Source organism: Calidris pugnax, unplaced genomic scaffold, assembly GCF_001431845.1.
Source record: "Calidris pugnax isolate Ruff unplaced genomic scaffold, ASM143184v1 scaffold153, whole genome shotgun sequence".
Classification (NCBI taxonomy): Eukaryota; Metazoa; Chordata; class Aves; order Charadriiformes; family Scolopacidae; genus Calidris; species Calidris pugnax.
The window spans coordinates 5,874,799-5,894,017 of record NW_015090999.1 but is presented as its reverse complement, the minus strand read 5'-3'; the positions used below and the strand labels follow the sequence as shown (position 1 = coordinate 5,894,017).

The following is a 19,219-nucleotide window of genomic DNA, read 5'->3' as shown; positions in this document are numbered from 1 at the left end:
CTGGTCTGAACCGACAGACCTATTTAATAATATTCTGTTTAGAAAGGAACCTTGCTTTAAACTGTAATGAAATTCATCCCAAGAAATCGGAGGTGCTTTGGCATCTCTTATGTACACTATACAAGACAAATACAGTTGTAGTTTTAGGCTTTGAAAGATTAAAGATCTCATTGCAAAATTACTATCTAATTTTGCTACACCAAATATAGGATGTGCACTAAAGATGTTTAGGAGCCACTCAGGTGGGGCAATTAAAAACAAAGGGATTCATCCATGAAGGCTGGTTTTATCCAGGAGGGCTAAATTTTCTTATTTTGGTGGTCTAAATTTTTAGTCTTTATTATTTTCAGACTAATAGCATTTAGTCTGCATTATTAATAACACAAATAATAACGTTTCTGCATTATTTCTGTACATTCTGTTGGATTCAAGATATAAATAAAGGGGGATTAGTGAATGATGCAAAGATCCTGCCACAACAGAACAAACTAAACTGCTATTTGAGGAAGAGAACAACTGAAAAATATTTGTTAGCAGGTCATGCAGCAACTTACCAGATTCTCTTTTGTATAAATGCATACATATAGCTATATAGATCTATGCATATATTTCTGTGTATGTATGTGTTTATATACATATATATATTCAAGCAGCCTATACATGCAAATTCATAAGAATGAAAAATACGATACAAATATGTGTAGGCTAATAAAATAAAATACCATAAATAATAGTCCCTCAATTCTACCTTAGGCTAAAACCTAACTTCCCAAAAGACTAGATTTTCTATAGGGAGATAAAAATGTTCATCAAATCTATCACCGTCAAATTTTAGTGGAGGCAGGTCTCTGTTGCTTTATTAGAAGTAAATACATGAGGTTGATTCCTGGCATATGAGTAGGGAATTTGGGGTATCTCCCTTTTTTATCTGGCAGTTTGATTCAGTCGCAAAAGTATAAAAGACAGTATAGATAATCATATGCATATGCTAGACCAGGCCAAAGTAAATTTATTTTTCAATGATTCCTTAACAGTCACTACCCTTACTATTAGTAAGTCCAACAAACAGCACCAAAATTTAATTACTAATGAGCAGACAGATAGGCCATATGGTGGTCATGCTTGATATTCTGTCTTCATGACAACACATAGTCATTGGATGCTCACACACTGGATGTTTTAGATCTACAAAATACTCTCTGTTTGGGTATGAGTCATCTTAACTAAAATAGCACATCTCTGCCATGCAAGTTATACCAAACCCAGAAACAGTCAAGGCTGGTTCAGGTTAATGATGATATTTCTGCAGTTAAATCAGTTCATATGTAGACTATACATTCCCACCCCCCTGCCTCTAGGGTATAAAGGAAACTACATAGAGGAAAGGATTTCTTTCCCTTCAGATCCTATTATTTTCAGCACAAACCTCACCAGATTGTTTTGTGCAGGATTCTGAGCCATGAGAAGGGGGAATGCCTTTATTTGTCTTTGTGTTGTGTTAACATTCATGTGCTGTCTCTGTGTTGTGTTAACATTCCAGTGCAAATAAAGCTATTTCAAGTCAATGGACTCGATTCAACAATGGAGTGCTCTAGTTTTAGGTGACTCCAAGGAATGGAGCTGGATTGATTTCAGCGTACTGCAGTGGTTAGCTGAGATCGATATTGGTAACAGCATTTGTAGGAAGGCAATATCCACAAAAGATTTTCTTCACTGGTTAGGGCTGAACACAGACTCATCTACTCCCAACTTCTACCAACTACCCGCATAGTCGGTATTGAATTTTTTTTCCAGAACTGCAGCAAATGTTGCTCAGTAAAATCGTATACAACTAAAAATAAAAGTTTGCCAGTTGATCTTTATCGGAAACATTGAAATGATAATTCATCATAATATTGTGCGAATTGATGGCATTACTGTAACTGAGGATAATGCCTGGCTTTTCAGTTTCTCCAAAATAACCAGAGCCTATTTTGTCTTTTAATTTCATAATTCCTGAGAATGAAATATAATTTTCTATTCTTTTTAATTAAAAGTCCACTCCACGTAAAAGTCTTTCAGCAAAATAGTCAAGAAAGCCCTATCATTCTAATGAAGTGAGAATTTGCAAAAGTATCTAGCTGAAAAAAAAAAATAAATTAGCAGTAGAACTGATGAAAATTTAGGCCTCCTATAGCGACACAGACACCCATCATTGTTGCCTTTTATTGCCATCTTCTCTACTTGCCCCTATGGATTCTTAAGTGTATTTGTTTTGGGTTCTTTTCCCTTCTAATTCCTGGATTATAGGAATTTTGATTGCTTTTGGTAAGCTGCTTCTTACATTCCCTTTTGGGCTGCCGAAGGCATTCTCTACAGGCCTCTACAGAAGGCATTCTTGCATCTTAAGATGCAATGTTTAAGAAAAAGGAAACAGAATTTACAGAACCATGTTATTAAAAAACCCCCAAATAATTAAAAGATCAAAAATAGCAAAGAAAAACTTTGTAATACAAGAACGTAATCTGTCATATCTCACATATAGTGGAGCTGCTTCTTTTTTTTTTTTTAATTAACATGAAAAAAATGCCAGAGGGCTTGATCCTTGGGGCTGCTAAACTCCACTGCAGGAAAGAACCAAAGCATTGGCACTTGACCTTATTTTTTCACTCATAAATTACCCTGATTGCAAGCATCGGTGGAGCTGAAGAGATGTAGTGAAGCAAGATATTATTGCCACTGTTTCTCAAGCCTGCCTGACTGAAAACTTGTCTGTCAGAAAATGAGCTGCCCAACTGCAGCTACATCAGTGCCTGACTCTCTGAAGTACACAGGACCTTGGTGTCACTTCAGCAGCTGTTCATGAGATTTGCTGTGTGATCTCATTCTTCTCAATTTAATATGAATCAAAGGCATTCAGTACCTGGCAGGATTAGCTCCCTTGTTTTTTGCATTGATGAAGGATTTATAACATGAAGGATGTTATAACAAGAAAGGAAGAAAAGGAGTGGGGAAGGCATTACTGTTTAAAGATAAGGCAGTGAAGGCCTATGATGAACATAATAGCCATTTTTAGTAGTTTCATTCATTTTTGCTTACTGTTGAGTACTTAGGGTTTGCAATCACAAGAAAGCAGCAGTGATGGAAGTCAAATAACATTGCTTCCAAAAGTCCTCTGGAAATGCTGTACAGCCAGGTGCTCAGTGTCTCATGACTAGATCTGGTTGGGAAATAAAATGTCTAAGAGGCTTCTGTGAGAAAATGCCAATTTAGCAACAAAAATAATTGACTAATCATTTTCATTTAGGTAGTATTTAATTTAGAGGAAATAAAAAGCTGTGTGAGGAGAAGACTTCTGAACCTTAAAATCTTAGTTTGATATTTCACAATAAAAATTTTAGATTTCCATTCCAATATTATTTTACTTCAAATTGTAAATAGAAACACACACATGAATTAAAAGAATACATAAGTTTGTAAATGCAGAAGATATTCTGACTTGTTTCGGAATAAATATTCAAAATTTTGCCTTTTTAACCTGAATTGAGATTATTTAAAGAAATAAATGAAACTTGGTTTTCATGAGGTAGGTAGCCATTTTGGGCTATTATTTGTGCTGGTTAAATTCTTTTGCCAGTCCTAAGAATATCCCCTTTTCTCTTAGCGTTCTACATCACCTATCAAAGTGTCAAATCTATTTAAGTTTCTACAAACTCTAAATGCTGAGTTGTGTTGTACATTCTCAGGGTTGAGTATTGAATTATTTGTCAAGAAGCCCTCACGTTCAGTGAACCCAGGGTTTTCTGGAGCAAAAATGTGTCTTGAGCTTCAAATTAAATTTTGCTGCACTTCTTGTACACAAAGCCACACAATATACCAGTGATTATTGTAGTGCCTTTTGAAGGATTAAAAGACCCTCTAAAAGCCCAGCGCAGCCATTAACTTTTAATTCTTGTACTGATTAAACATGGCTGAGTCAGGCCAAGAAAGAGACATAAATCAGCTATTCTGTGCTATATGATATCTGATGATCCTCTAGACTATTCTGTTTAGTAGCAGAAATAAAATCAAGAATCATAAACAGAAGAGTCACATGGATGGCAGATTATGTCCTAAACACACATACACACCCATATGTACACAAAGTCATTAGGATTGCTCTGTTAATGGCAGATTCTACAGTTAGTCAGGAGTCTTTGCCTGTGGAGAGTTTTCCAGTTTGTGAAAGATTAGAGAGTTTTCAGGATTCTCTGAAAGCCTGCCAAACCACAAAAATATCTTTGGGAGACCCAGTAGAACAGAGAAATTGCTCCTTTTTTTCAATATGAAAAAAAATCTGGTATCAGAAAGTACCCACAGACAGATATATGGGCACACATATATCAAGAATTTCCTGAAACTGCACACCAAACCTACCTATGTCAACTGACAGAAAACATTTTCACTGAATTTTCACTGAATTTTTAGAGTTGGAAGGGACGATGTTTCATTTGAAACATTTTGGATCATAACATTTTTTTACTCTCATCCTGATGCTGTCACATCAGTAGAACCTGAAGCAATTTACTTCAATAATTACAGCAGTTGGGGTTGTAAAGTTTAAAATGATTTTTGGTTTGACTTTTCTTTTCTTCTTGTCATCTGTAAGACTTTAACACATTTCTAACTCCTGTGAATATTGGCTAATAATAGGGACTGGTGCTTTCCACGTGCAGGAAGATAAGCTTTTCATAATATTTATCTAGAACCACATATACAAATACACATTTTCTGTTTCTTTCTGGACCTGCTGAACCAGAGATTAAGGACTCATTACACCTAATGTCTGTTGCTTTTTCCCCCATGTACCCTAGTAATATTGGAGAAATGGAGTAAATAACAGATTGGGCCCTATGTTGCTAGGTAACATAACATCTATGCATATATCTGTTTCCTGTAGGATTATGATCTAGCCCTCCCTTCTGATTTTGTAAAAGTATTCACCCAACATAATTTGGATGCTCTGCAGGTGATTATGACAAAGGGTATCTATATTAAATCCAAAGGTCTTCTGTAAAGAACTCAGCTCTAGGTGCTTAATTACACTTTCTTTTTTAGTGTAGCTAGAGAAAAGCTACTCTCTAGCTTTTTTACATGCTAGTGTGTGGATGCATTTCTTCTGTCTCATATGTACAACAATACATAGCTGTACAGCAAAATAAATAAAGAAAATATAAAGAAAATGCAAAGAATGTATAATTCACACATTCCAATTTAAAGTTAAAAATCCTTATCTTTCTGTGCAAATGCTAGAGAGCAGACCTATAAAATATCCACTCATTAGCCCAAGCATAGGAGGGTTGGGGGAAAGAAAGACATTCCTTATTATTAACAAGTTACTGAAGTGTAAAATATGCAATCTGATCGAAATTAAATTTGGGATTTTTTATTAAAAAGTAGAGTAAGAAGGTAGGTAGAAAACAAGCAGAGATTAATCCAGTGAGTCAGAGGAATATTTACTTCCCCGTGGATGCTAACGAAGACCTAAATATAGATATCATACTACCTGGTGAAGCTGAAGTAAAGAAATGTGCAGATTATTTTAATAAAAGGATTTATCTGTCTGTTGCATCCCTATGTTTTCATTTTCCTGTGGTGACAATTTTACTGTTGGGTAGATTTCAAGAGCATGTCCCATTGTCATTAGCAACGCTAGTTAGCATAATACAGGCCACAGAACAGTAATTGCTACTCTCTAGCTTTTAGCTCCAGTTCTGACCAACAATGCATATTCAACTTAACCTTGGCAAGAAGGAAATAGAGAAAAAGTAAAATCCCAACATGAATTGTAGAGTTTGGGCTTTTGACTGCTATCACTGTATATATCATCCACAAATCCCTGCCTGAGGCACTTCCAGAAGTTTTGAAAAAAAAGTTTGCATTCTGGAAGAAGAAATAGGGTAGCAATACATGTAATTCTTATGGCAAAAGTATATTCCTTATGTTTATCAATATAAGATATGTATATCAACATGATATCAGTTGGGCCAGCCTAAGCTCCCTCCGGAATGATTAATGAGGAGAATCAGACGACTCATGGAAGGAAGGAAGGAGGGAATTAATTTTGTTTTCTTTCAGGATTTCAGACATCTTTTTTTTGTCTATTTATACTTTTCACTCCCTCTATTAGGTTAGATAGGAATAATCAAATTCTTTCTTTCTCTTAGGTTCCATGATTTTCTTTTACCTTTCTCCTTTTTGTTTAATCTCCCTCCAAAAAAGCCCAAAAAGCTAGCTTGCAGTCTTGGCCACTGACCTTCACGGGGAAAAAAAGAAAAGAAGGCACTGAAAAGTGGAAGGAGATTTATTATTTCTTGTGAATAGAAACATTGCTTTCATTAGCAGAATTTCCCTTTCTTTACATTTCTCTTTTTCTTTCCCTGTTTCCTCACACCATTCTCCTTCGCCTGAAGACTACAACCGCAAAAATCAAAGAGCAAATAAGCCCTCTCCAACAAAGGTTCTGTCCCCTCTTAACATACCTTAATCCCTTTGGTACCCTCACCTCTCTGAAACTCTGCGCTAAAGACCACATGGCACCTCCTCAAAAAATCATCTTTTCCACAGAGAAATTCTAATGCATAGGTTATCCTGAAGTCCATCTATCCATTTACTCTTCACTTTATGAAAGTTAAATGATATCCAACAGTGGTCATAGTCTGAACAAGAGGATGAATAAGACTCCCTCAAAGCACTTCACCTTTACGTGTGCTTATGCAACTGTGCTCATCTTAATCTCTTGATTTTTTTGTTCAAGCATTAAAAAAATCCACATATTTTAGGTTAGTTACATTTCATATTTTTTTTTCTGAAAGCCCTACAACTAAAGATTTCGGTGAATCTTTAACGATCAGAAAACAGTCAGAAAAATATCACTGTTTTTATGTTGAGGAGCAACTAATCTGGAGCATTTTATCTGACACTGTGAAAGCCAGCAGATTGTCCCATATGAATAACAAATCTAAACTTCATCCTTTTTTATACCAGACAATATATTTATTAATTTATATATGTATAATGTTAATGTCTTAATTCTTCAAATAACATTAATGTCCTTCTTTAAGAAGCATGTTATGTAGTACTTCAAAAGTAAATTTGAAAGAACACAGAGTGTATCAAGTTTTATTTCACACCTGCACACCTTTAAAATACGGTTTGGTTATTCATCTCCACACCTACATAAAATAGCCTCAGGAGAGTTATGTAATAACACTTAATTTCTACATTGTTAGATAAACTAAAAGAGGAGAGAGAAGTAACCTTGCAATAGATACTCAAATAATCTCCTGCACAGTGAAATTTTAAGAATTGAATAACCATGCATCATTTTAAATGACTTACTAGTTTGTGTAATTTGTGAAAGGCAAGCTTCACAATAGTGTCTTTAAAAACAATCCTTTTAAAATATGAACTTCTTTGCTTTCCTTCTAAGTAGAAAGCACATCATGCAAAATTAAAACTTTTACATCATACAGAGCAACAGACAGATTTGAAATATAAAGTGCAATTAATATTCAAGGTTAGTTTGAGACTGAATATTGGAAATAATTCCAAACATAAACCTAACAAATAGGCTTAACAATAATTACAGTCCACATTTCCTCTAAAAACGTTCTCTGCTTTTTGCTCAGCATGAAACATAACATTATTTTTCCATTTGACACAAATATATAACATAAAACATTTTTCCATCATATGTAGTTCAGCTCCTGACACAAATCAGGCAAAAAGGAAGCCAAAGCCAGAAGCATATGGGCAAAATGAATAGATATTTACAAAGTATGGGTATATAGCTCATAAATGCCTTTTTTTTTTTTTTTAATTTCAAGAAAAAGAAAGAGCAACCATTCATTTTAGTCTTGCATAAGACTAAATATTTGTCAATTTGGCAACTCTCTCCCATTTTGAATAGCTGTTTCTACCTCAAATCAAAAGGCATGAGTTGAAGTTATTGAAATAATCACTAAAAAGGAAAATATTGATCCTGAAAGGAAGATGAGTAAATTTCCCTTTACTTACCTCCAGCTTCTTAGCTGTTAAGATTTATTTCTTATGCTCTTCCTCATTTTATATTTTCCAGAAATCTCAGGCCATCATAATTATTGTTCAAACATTTACTTTAGCAGGTAGTCTAAATCACCAAAATACAGTGTGTTTTTTTAATAGAATTAGCCAATCCTAGTTCTAGTATTTTTTTATAGCACATATCAAGCCATACAAAAGAAAAAAAATAATTCAGGTTGCTTCCATCATTTTCACTCACCTCTGAGATTAATATTGTACATGGCTTTCAGTTTAAACATCTGTTTTGATCTTCAGACCCATTCTACTTTGGGATATAAATTTGAAGAAAAATTTCTAAGAATAGGAGTTATTATCAACATTATAAAACTCTGTCAAACAGTGATTGATAAATGGAAAAAAATACAGCTTCCTAGCATCTATTCCTAAATAAAAAACATACTTTCCAGTCATTTGCAATTTCAGATTTAGTTTGCATAGAACAGCAGCTGGCTTATTAAAAGCATGTATGTTGAATGTTTTGCTGCCCTCACCAGGACACCATATAATTTTGCATTTTATTTGGCAAACTCCTATTTAAATGGACTAAGAGTCATATTCCTTGCAATAAATCAGCTGCACTGAACAGTACAGTGATTTCTGTCACGTGATACATATATATACAATTGCTATCAGCTCAACTTGTTTTAACAGAAATTAGGAGAGGTCCAATTGATCAAAGACCTTCAAATATATGGAATAAAAACAAACTTCCTGAAAAAGTCTAAGGAAGATATTTTAAAATTTATTGATGAAGAATTAGAAAAAGGTGATCATTTATTCATTGACTAAAACAATAAATATATTAGCAAGCTTTCCTTGTGCAGACACGTCTTTCTGAAGAAAAGCTGGGATGCAGAACTCACTGTTTACATCTCTGTTTACATCCTCAGTGTTTACATCTCTGATCATTCTCTAAACAGAGGAGAAAAACATTGGCTTGTTAGTAAAAAAATGTTCAGCTGGTGGCAGAAGCATATCTCTAATCAAATCAGCAGAAAAAGCTCATTGCCATTAGAATTTATATTACTATACCATTTCCCTCTGGCAATGAATTATATAGACATTGGCACATAAAATACTCTTTGTGGTTGTTGTTACCTGTAGACATTTCTTCAAGTTCACATATTTTAAAAGTTTCAGAGATTGCGAACCTAGTGCTTCTGCTTTAAGCTAGCTGGTGAATCTGTGTAGTATTTCTTGATCATTGAATTACTGGATTTTTAACATGATTGAAAATTTGCCATTAAGGTAAACAGAAATTGAAAAATATCTTTACTGAAATCCAGATTCTTTCTGTAATAAATCTTCAGCCTCCAAAATTTTTCATAATTTTTAGTCTCTATGGTATTACTAAAACTAGAAGAACTTTATAATTATTCTCCTGTAACTGCATAGCACGCCAAAAAAAAAAAAAAAAAAGGAAGGGAAAATAAAAAGGGGTTTGCTTGGTAGCTAGTCCAAGATTCCTTCTAGCAGGAGAGCAGCACATGTAGACTGAAAAGATGGTCTGAGTTCTGTGCACTGGGTATCCCCTTTGATATCCCCTTTGATCCATGAGAACCAAAGGCATTGCATGATGGAGCTTCTTTTGTACCCAATTTAGCAGATCTAGCTCTGCGGAAATAGTTTGGATAGATTTAAGTATTTTGCATGATATAGAAAGAAAGAAAAAAAAAAAAAAAAAAAAAGGAAGTGAAGATAAAATCCACAGATATCACTGAACAGCTAATTGTTGAAAGATAGAATATCTTTTCCATACAAATCTATCTTCAAGGAGCTCATATAACTGAAATGTTAATTTTGGTATAGCTCCTTCCAGATTTAATAATACACTAATATTGCACCATCTAAATATCTGTTTCCAATCTAGGACAACAAAAAGAGTCATTGTCTTCAAAAATGCTGCAAAGAGACTCCAGGATGAAGGGCCCCAGGTTTTTTCAATCCCTGGGTCTGGTCCTAATGAAGTCAGGAGGGTTGTACACAGTAACTTTGAACTTGCTGCCTGTACAGCAAGCATAAGGGCAGTAACAGTCATCACACAGGATCTTTAAATCAGCATAAATCATTTAGCGAAGTTCAACTGTGTCACACCCCATAACACACTCCCTCCCATTTCCAAACAGCTGAATAGAATAATATATTTTCATATTTTTCTTAAAGATTGCAAAGGAAACTTTATAATTCCCAATGAATGTGGTCAAATTAGCCACGTTTACTTTTTTTTGTTTAACAGGATGGACTTCAAGGGCTGCAAGTAGAAGCTGGGCTACAGGTTGGGAACTTCCTGCCATATATATTTAAAAAGAAGCACAAATGCATCCTGCTTTGTTTGTTTGTTTCACCTTGTCTACCCCTTTCACTTGGCCATCACAGTATTTGCATATCCGCCTCTGGAGGATATTCTTCTAGCAGTAGCATCTGGGCCTCATGATGAGTTCTACAGGCATTGGTACAGATTTTCTTCACTTGCCTCTGTCTCTGACATCTACTGTCTAAGCTGCTTTTTGTTTCCTGTCTTCAGTTCTTTTCTTCCAAGTTTTTGGTTGAATATATTGATAAGTGTACTTTCTAGCCAAATATATCATATAAATTGCTTTGTAACTGCTTTTCTGGTTTTGGCATTTTAGCTTGGGTTTGGTTTGGTTTATTTGTTTGCTTGTTTTCTCCTCTCTCCCCTTCTCCCCCTCCTATTCCTTAATATCTGCAACATTATGTGACTATATAACTTCCAAAAGGTATCAAAATGCTGTATACTGATATCTTCTACCGACCTGCCTGGATTAACATAACATTTAACATCATGGACTTCCTCTCACTGTGTCTTTTCCTCAGCCTACAGGAGCCACTTTAAAAGGTGATTTGGAATACCGTAATACTAATTCAAACACATATATGGTCCATGACTTTCTTGCTGGCAGTAAAACAAGAGTGAGAGTTGGTGTTAATGTCCAGTAAATTTGAAAACTGAGCACCAAAAATTGACACCTGACATTTCAGATTGGGTAGAAAGACATCAGATGACCCAATAATCATCAGAGGAAAAATGTGCTTGTTACCTCTGACCTGGACTTTTCTCTTATTGATCATGTAGAAATGAAAAAGTATGGGTTTTTTTAGTTACCTTTGATAAACATCCCTGAAATGTTTCTTATGGTTCACAATTAAACTATTGAGTTCTCATGATCCTGCTAAGCAACATAATAAAGGAATTTCTGAGCACATAATGGCATAACAAGTGTATTTGACTATAAGAGTAAAAGATAAATACACATCCCAGGACAATTTTCCCCCATATAATTATCATAAGATTATGTAGGAGTAGCAATTTGGTACTTTCTCCACAACATGTTTGTGTTTCTTTTTGCCTTGTCATTTTTTACTTTAAAAAGTAAAAAAAATTAAACTGAATAAACCTTACCATAATCTGCTAGCTGAGCTTAAAATATGTCCTGCCTATTAATGAGTTATATTAACTGTACTTTGCAGATTTTTACTGCACCACTAAATTACTTAGATATGTGAGAGCACATCTGAAAATTCTACGACGCATTCCAAAGACAAGTTATACTTCTGAATGGGGTCCCTTTCTTATCCATTGGAAAGAAAGAGACAGATAAGGTTTAGGTATCAAAATTTAGATGCTGCAACATCTAATGGCAAGATACCCAGCCATGAAAGTTGAAGCCAGAGTCATGAGTAAGGTATACACATGCTTTCTAATGTATACAGAGAAAACATATCACTGTATGGCTCATGAGGATGGGTTTTTCAGATTGCCATTTTGGATTTAGGACTCTGATGTTACTGAAACCTGTGTTCTTGTTTAAGATATTTTCTGTGCATTGATTTTAGTTTTATCTTTTCCTTTTTTTCTTCTTTATAATTATAAAGTACTGCCTCCAAATCAACTCTTGTCAAAGAAGTCAAAGTTTTATAGGAAACTGTTTCTTTCTATTTTCTCTGAAGGTAAATTATCATTTGGGAGTGAAAGTAAGACTAAAAGGAAAGATAGAAAGTAGAGAATAAAGTAAAATGATAGAAAATATAATAGAAGACAATATAATACAAAGTAATAAAATAGAAATGAAAGCTTTTGCTTGTGTAGGAACCTACACATATGAGCAAAGAAACATCATGTTTTCTTATCAGTGCGTTTCCAGTCCCCTAGACACCACCATGGTTCCGATGATCCTCCTCATCAAGCACACTAATCAATGTCCCTGTTATCTGCTGCTAATCTTTTATGCCTAACCTTTAGTGCCTAAACGAGTATTGGGATTTCACTGAATTTCACTGAATTTTTAGAGTTGGAAGGGCCCATAGAGATCATCTAGTCCAACTTCCCTGCTAAAGCAGGATTTAATGGCCTGATTCTGTACCATTTCAGATGCTCTGCTTCTGAGGGACATTGGCAGTTTTGATACAGTCTCCATAGAGGCCTGAAAACATTGGTCAATGGAAGAACTTGTGACACTTGTGTATGGGCCACACTAGGCACTGGCACACTCACACACTGATCATCAAAGGTGTCACATACTGGAAAAGAATATCTTGGGATCTCTAGCTTTTCAGATACCTTTAGCCCTTGCTTAATATAAATAGAAACTTTTTTTGTGGTTAAGCCAATTCTTTCCCAAGACTATTTTTTGCTTACTACTTTATTATCCTACAAGAAATTAAACCAAAATGCTGCTATGCCAAAAGCATGCTTGGTGGAAGGTGCATGTGTAAACAGCTAATAAATAGGAGGTGCAGATGGTGAATTCAGGCCCGTATCTCAAACTGTGACTCATACAAAAGCGATTAAATAGCATTTTATGTACCTAGACACAGAAATTAAAACTGAAATTTTGATAATGAATGGCACTGAGTTATTTGGTTCAGCTTATGGACAATATGAATAATGCTTTTAAAAATAGTGATCATGGACCTGAAAGAGCTTATGAAGTATATAAAAGGAGCCTGTGAAAGACAAGTAGGAAAAAAAATCCACTAATCCAACTGTCAGTAGGTTTAACTTTTTTATTAAAAATCCAGTCAAAATTCTGTAGAGGTTTGTAGACTGAAGGAAGCTGAAAGCTGCTGTTGCAGGGGAACATAGATATTATAACTGCTAACATTATTTAGAAGAAATGCACCCAAAAATAAAGGAAGAAACTGAAATATTTTTAGTCAATAGGGAAATTATAAAAGCTTTTTAGATTCAAACACAATTGCCATCAATTAGGATTCTTTACTATATTTTTTGTATACTAGAGGAACTAAAGACCATTTTTTGACCTTTCATGCACCTGAAGTGATGATACTGCTTTTACCTCAAAATCAGCAACAGTTATTAATAGCTTAACCAAGCAGTATGATCCAAGGATAACATATATTCATATTTTACAGTTCATTTATCCTCTTAAAACCTCTAAAACATCTTGATGACTAACATTAAATCTTTTTTGCCATATCTAATGATGTCTTAAATTGAAATCATAAAAACCTGTACTTAAAGTATTGAAGTCACAAAAAATATTGTTATTTTTCTCCATGTAAAGAAAAGCCAAATCTTTCAAAAGCAAGACATCAGTGATTTTTACCATAGACGTTAGCAAAAATATAGATAACCAGGCTGAGAAATCCGCATCCTATTAAAAATGATGAGAACCAGATGCCTAAAATCCAGTGTGGATCTGGACTTTAAAGACACAGAAAGCACTTAATGGAAGTTAGCCTAGAACAACAAAATATTGAGTTAACAAAGAGCAACAGAATATGTAGTGTTGCCTCCAAAGATCAATTCTTATCAAAGCTGAACCTGAATGAAAGCCTGTAGTAATACGTTCTCCAACAACTTCTTCTGAAGATCACTAAAGACAATTTTTCCACACTGTTTCAGAACTGAGGTTTTTCTACTGAGTACACTCTAGTGGCAGCTTACGCACTTTTAAATTAAGGCTCTACTGAGCCACATGTGAGAAAATTTGCTGTGACTCAGAATGCATAGGAGGGTATATTCTGAGTACTTTCGCCAGCCAAAGCTGTGAGACTCTCCCAGAAGAAAAAACGTAACCACTCTGGTAGCAGCTGATGATCGTATTGAGGATTTTAAATATTCTCTGGAAAAGTAATGAAAAATGCACAGCCAATGAATACATAAAAACTAAAATAGAAATATTCTCCATAAAATGAACAAAATTTCCAAAATATATATTTAGACTATGCTCTGAAACCAACATAGATATTGAAGCAATATTGGCAAAGGCTATGATTGAGATGTAGCAGTTAATATGCTGTTCACTCTGAGCTGCAGTAGGTTTTCTCAGAAATGGCTCCATGATGTTGGAAAGGAAAATGGCATACATTGGTACACCAGAGAAATGTATCAGAAAGAAACATTTACAAATCTTTAGGAAGGCATGGTGTCATTTAAATGCATAAAAAGAATTGATTTTTCAGTCAGTAGACAGTAATCCTCTGAATTCCATGGCAAGAATTCCTTGTGGATGCAAAAATTACATAGCTTCAAAAAGACCATCTTGAACCAATAAAAGCCCAACAGTGGGGGGACAAAAGGTGCAAAACAAAATCCAGCTCAAGAAATGACCACAGAATGGAAAAATGTTTAGGTGGGAATATCAAATATGGTTTTGCTTTTCTTACTTTTCCCTAAGGGTCTGTCTATGGCTACTGCTATGTGACCTTCATACTTTAGGTTTAACCTCCAACTTTAGGTTTGATTCTCTACCCTATTCCTACAGCTTGTGTGGCAATGTAATCAACCAGTAATAACAGAATATCAAACACAAACCTATTGAAAAGATGCAAGTTACAACTACTACATCTATAACCTCCCTTAAAAGACTCCCATTCATCATTTCTGCAAATATATCTGGTAATGTAAAAGTATCATCGGGATCTTATATGAATTAAATTGTAGCCAGTAACACCTTGGCTGTACCCTGCTGTCACAAAGCAGAAGAATATCTTTGTAGCTCTAATATATAGAGATTTTTTTTTTTTTAATGGAAACACATGTTTTATAGCACAAGATGACAAACTATTCCCTCAAATTTTGCATCTGTCTGTTACTCCAAAGTCATGTCTCTCTTGTGTGTGCTAGAAGTATGCAGTTTTCTTAATGGTTTTGGTGTAACATTAAACAATGTAAGTAGCAGAAATTAAAATAAATAATTTTAGAAGTCCTACTTATAAAAAATCTGCTCTGTTACAGGAGAGAGGAGATAACTGAAGGAGAAAGAAGAGGAAAAAAACCTCTGCAGCTTTGATGTGGTTAACATTGATACACTGGTTTAAAGAAGGATTCCAGGATTTCATAAATAAGCTTTATCAGAAATAAACTGTTTAACACAGTGGAAAGATATTACTACTGATTATATTTTACTGTTAAAAGTATTTAACTATTAAGTGTGTTTTTCAAAATAATCTCCTTCATCGTGTCAGTACAGAAAGGGAGTTAAGTTTTTGCGTTGTATTTTAACATGAGTAAGAAGCAAAGCATTTAATTAAAGATTCACAACTTGTGCATGTAATTTTAGGTTAAAAAACAAGTGTTTTTGTCAAGCAGCAATTTAATGTCTGCAAGTGTCTATGCCATAGGAATATGTCTAAACCGAGCATTTAATGGTGCTACCAGAATCACACAGTTCAAATATAAACAACATACTACCAACAAGCAATGGCTTTGACAAAAATTGTGGTACTGGAGACAGACTTTCTAGAAATGGTTGAGACAAAAAGATAATAAAATAACTAGAGCAAGGCCATTTCTAGTAAGACTCTAAAAGCTCCAGAGAAAGCCATGGAGACTTTAAAGGAATACTGTGGGGTGGTTTGTTGTGCAAAAATAATTATAAAAGCACTAAAGATTGTTTAAAACAAAAGAAACTCAGCAAATTTAAAGTGTCAAATCAGTATATTTTGTTCTTAACATTGCAAGAAATTGTCAGAGTGATTAAAGCTAGACATGGCTCCACTGTGTGTAGATTCCTACAAAAGCAAAGCTCAACAGATACCGTGGTCTGCATTTTAATGTCTAATGTCTTTAAAGTACTCCTTGTGATGCCATCACAGTAATTAGAAGTTACAGATAATGCCGCCATTTTTGTTGATAAATTTCCAGAGGGAAGTTTTAATAAAGCCACTGGAAGGAGACAGAACAAAGATCAACCTTAGGATAAATGCTCTCTTATGGGACTGAAACTAATTATAGTGACCATAAGGAGAACCTAGAGGCCACTCTTCCAGTTTAGGCAGATCAGTTGTACAGAAACCAGCGACAGCTGTTGTCATCACAAAGGTCTCAGGTAAAGCCAAGAGATGTGCTGGGTCTCAGTTATGGCAGATATGTTTGCCAGAACCTGTGCAGAACACATAGCATGAAGCATGAGTGAAGTTAATCTGACCTTGCTAGTATTGCTAAAATGCATTTCAAAAGTGAGAGTAGAGTTACAGATAGATAGGGACATGCATACACATGAACACACACACACACAGAGTTCATAGATTGGTGGAAACAAAGATTTGTTTGGGGATTTCATCCCCACTTCAGTACCACTGGCCTGTTCTTGATGAGTTAATGTTTGTTGTCAATATGTCTTACAAGAAAAAGTAAATAGAAAGCTCATGAACCATGAGGAAAGTGTGTCTGTGACTTCAAAGTAAAAGAGGTCAGTCAATACATTTTACCAAGGTCTTTGTGTTATTTGCAAAGAATGTAATAGTTGTTTAGGATGTTTTGATCGATACGTTTGACAGACTGAGCATTTCAAAATAATATCAGCAGTCTAGAAGTCTCCAAAAGGATTTCTGGGCCTTTTCTTTTACATGACCTTAGGCTCTAATGTCCTTCCTGAATGTAACAAAGGATTTCACTATTTCTATAGTGATAGCTGTCTTGTATCCACATTCCTTTGAGAATTTCATACTCAGCAGTATGATTCCTTTCTGCTCAAGTCCATGAGGATTGTTATGTATTAGTTTTATATTACCCACGGGTATGATTAGTACCTTGCAGAAATACAGACACTCTACCAAAGAAACTATGTATTAAATGACTTCAACTGTAGCACAAAAAAAAAGGGGGAAAATAACTGTCAGAAAAAACCCTCATGGAACTTTGAGCTACACTTGGTTTTTTTCTCTTTTTTCTTCATATATACTTCATTTCCCCCCCTATATTTCTGCACGCATACAGGAACATATATTCACATGGACATTCTTTTAAATTCTTTCTTCCTGTCTTTTTTAAATCTAAAATGTTCCTGCTTATCCAAACAATATTATATATTCTGAATATTAGAATATTAGATATTCTGAGTTTGTCCCTGTAACTGAATGTATATAAAAAAATATACATATGCATAAATACATATACATTAATAGCTTAATCAAATGATATACCATTTCAGTGCCATTTCAGGTATCTTAAACTATCTTGCCACTCCAGAGGGTATGGTTTTCTCTTAAAGCCTGTGTCAGCAAGATGCCATGCAAGCTAATAGGTTTCTTAAATATACTAGAATGTCTAAAAAGGATGAGACAGATATCGTTGTTTTTTCTAAAGTTCCTTTGTTTCTTCTAAACTTCTAAAATTCCATGAACCTTCGGGCAGCAGAACAGTTGTGATCATATTAAAAAAAAAATCCTATTCTTTATTTCATTTTACCAATTTAAGCACCTAAGAATTAGATGTCTGAATCTTAGTTAGGCACTTCATAATTCCTTATAGGCAATGAAGAAAGCAGGCATCTCCTGGGAGAGACTCTTTTAATCTATTATAGGTAAATAAAATGAGATGAGCTGTATTCTGAAGGTGTCTATTTCTATTGACTACACAGAGAGTTTAAGATAACTACCTCAGGCTTAAATAGATGATTTTATACTTCTAAATTATGACAGATTAAATTTTTTCTTTGCTTACTTTCTCCTTTTCCCAGAGAAAAGTTTGCACTGCATGGATGCAGAACTATCAAGGTTACCTAGGTTTCTCTTCACAGGTCAATAGGAGTTTTCTGCTCCAAAGAAGTAAAAGATACTGAGGCATGGTTTAAAATATCCACAACTTGCAAGATTTCTTTCCCATATTGTTTCTGCAGAGAAAAGTTCAGGCTGAAATAAAATTTCTAAAAAAATTTAAAAGTTGTGATTTTAATGAATATACCAAGGTTGGATTGTTTTTCAGACACACAATTATCCATAATATTAAAACATCAAGCTTGCTCACAAAGCAACACTAGAAAAATTTCCTTTTTCTTATTTTATGTCCTGTCCTACTCTGTTTTCAATAAAGTGGAAAGTACATACCTCTTGTATCCAGAAATTTGTAGAACTACAAATTAAAAAAAACACCACCACAAAACTATTATACCTTCCATTGGTTTTCTTCATGAATAACCACAGTGGTAATCTGTTCATCTGTTCTGCTTGTCTGATACATTGAAAATATTGCTGCAGTAATAATAAAAAAGAAAGAAACTCTTCTGCTATGGGCAGAAAAAAACCTATTGCCATAGAAGTCTCCTTTAAAATCCTATGAAACAAAATTAACTTTAGCAAAAGACAGGTGCTTGCTCACGTGCAAAGAAAATAAGGTACTGCTGGAGCTAATTTAGAAGAATTAATGTAAATTAAGAAGTACCTCCAGTACAACGTGAGAGAATAAAAAATCAACAAAAATATTTTGCATAAAAAGGACAGCGATGAACGCAAAAAGAATCATATGAGACAATTTTGAGGGTTTACCTCACTTCATACAGAGACCAGCCATGAGGAGCAAAAAGAATGATTACTTTAGAACTCAATGAAAAATCATCCAAGGTCACTGTTACAAATACGCTTTTTCTGGGCCCTCCCTCATCATAACCAGAAAATCAGCTAAGTACCTAGTAGTTTTTTAACTACTTGTTTTTTCCTTTTTCTTCCTACCCTCCACAATGGACAGAAACTTTTCAAATACGAACAATAGGAACAGCTCACATACTGGTAAAACAGTGATCTTCCATTGGGGTTTACTTGCAAAACTGTAACTGACTCAGAAAACTGCTTTACAAGATTTTTTTTTCTTTTAATGAAAATGTTGTCAGACAGGGTTCAGAATAAAACAAAAATCTGTGTTCAGGACAGATAG

At 34.5% G+C, this 19,219-nt stretch overlaps 1 long non-coding RNA gene across 4 annotated transcripts in view; it reads left to right on the top strand.

The window, feature by feature from the left end:
• The window catches only part of LOC106895858, a 31,781-nt gene extending 13,284 nt beyond the window's left edge, over nt 1–18,497 (top strand). For 2 of the 4 annotated variants that reach the window (XR_001413524.1, XR_001413521.1), the window contains exon 4: nt 10,319–11,368. This is a non-coding gene — a long non-coding RNA (uncharacterized LOC106895858). Of the gene's footprint in view, nt 1–10,318; nt 11,369–15,304 lie in introns of those variants that run through there. The other 2 variants (XR_001413523.1, XR_001413522.1) reach the window with 2 other exon arrangements.
• The last annotated feature ends 722 nt before the right edge of the window (nt 18,498–19,219 follow it).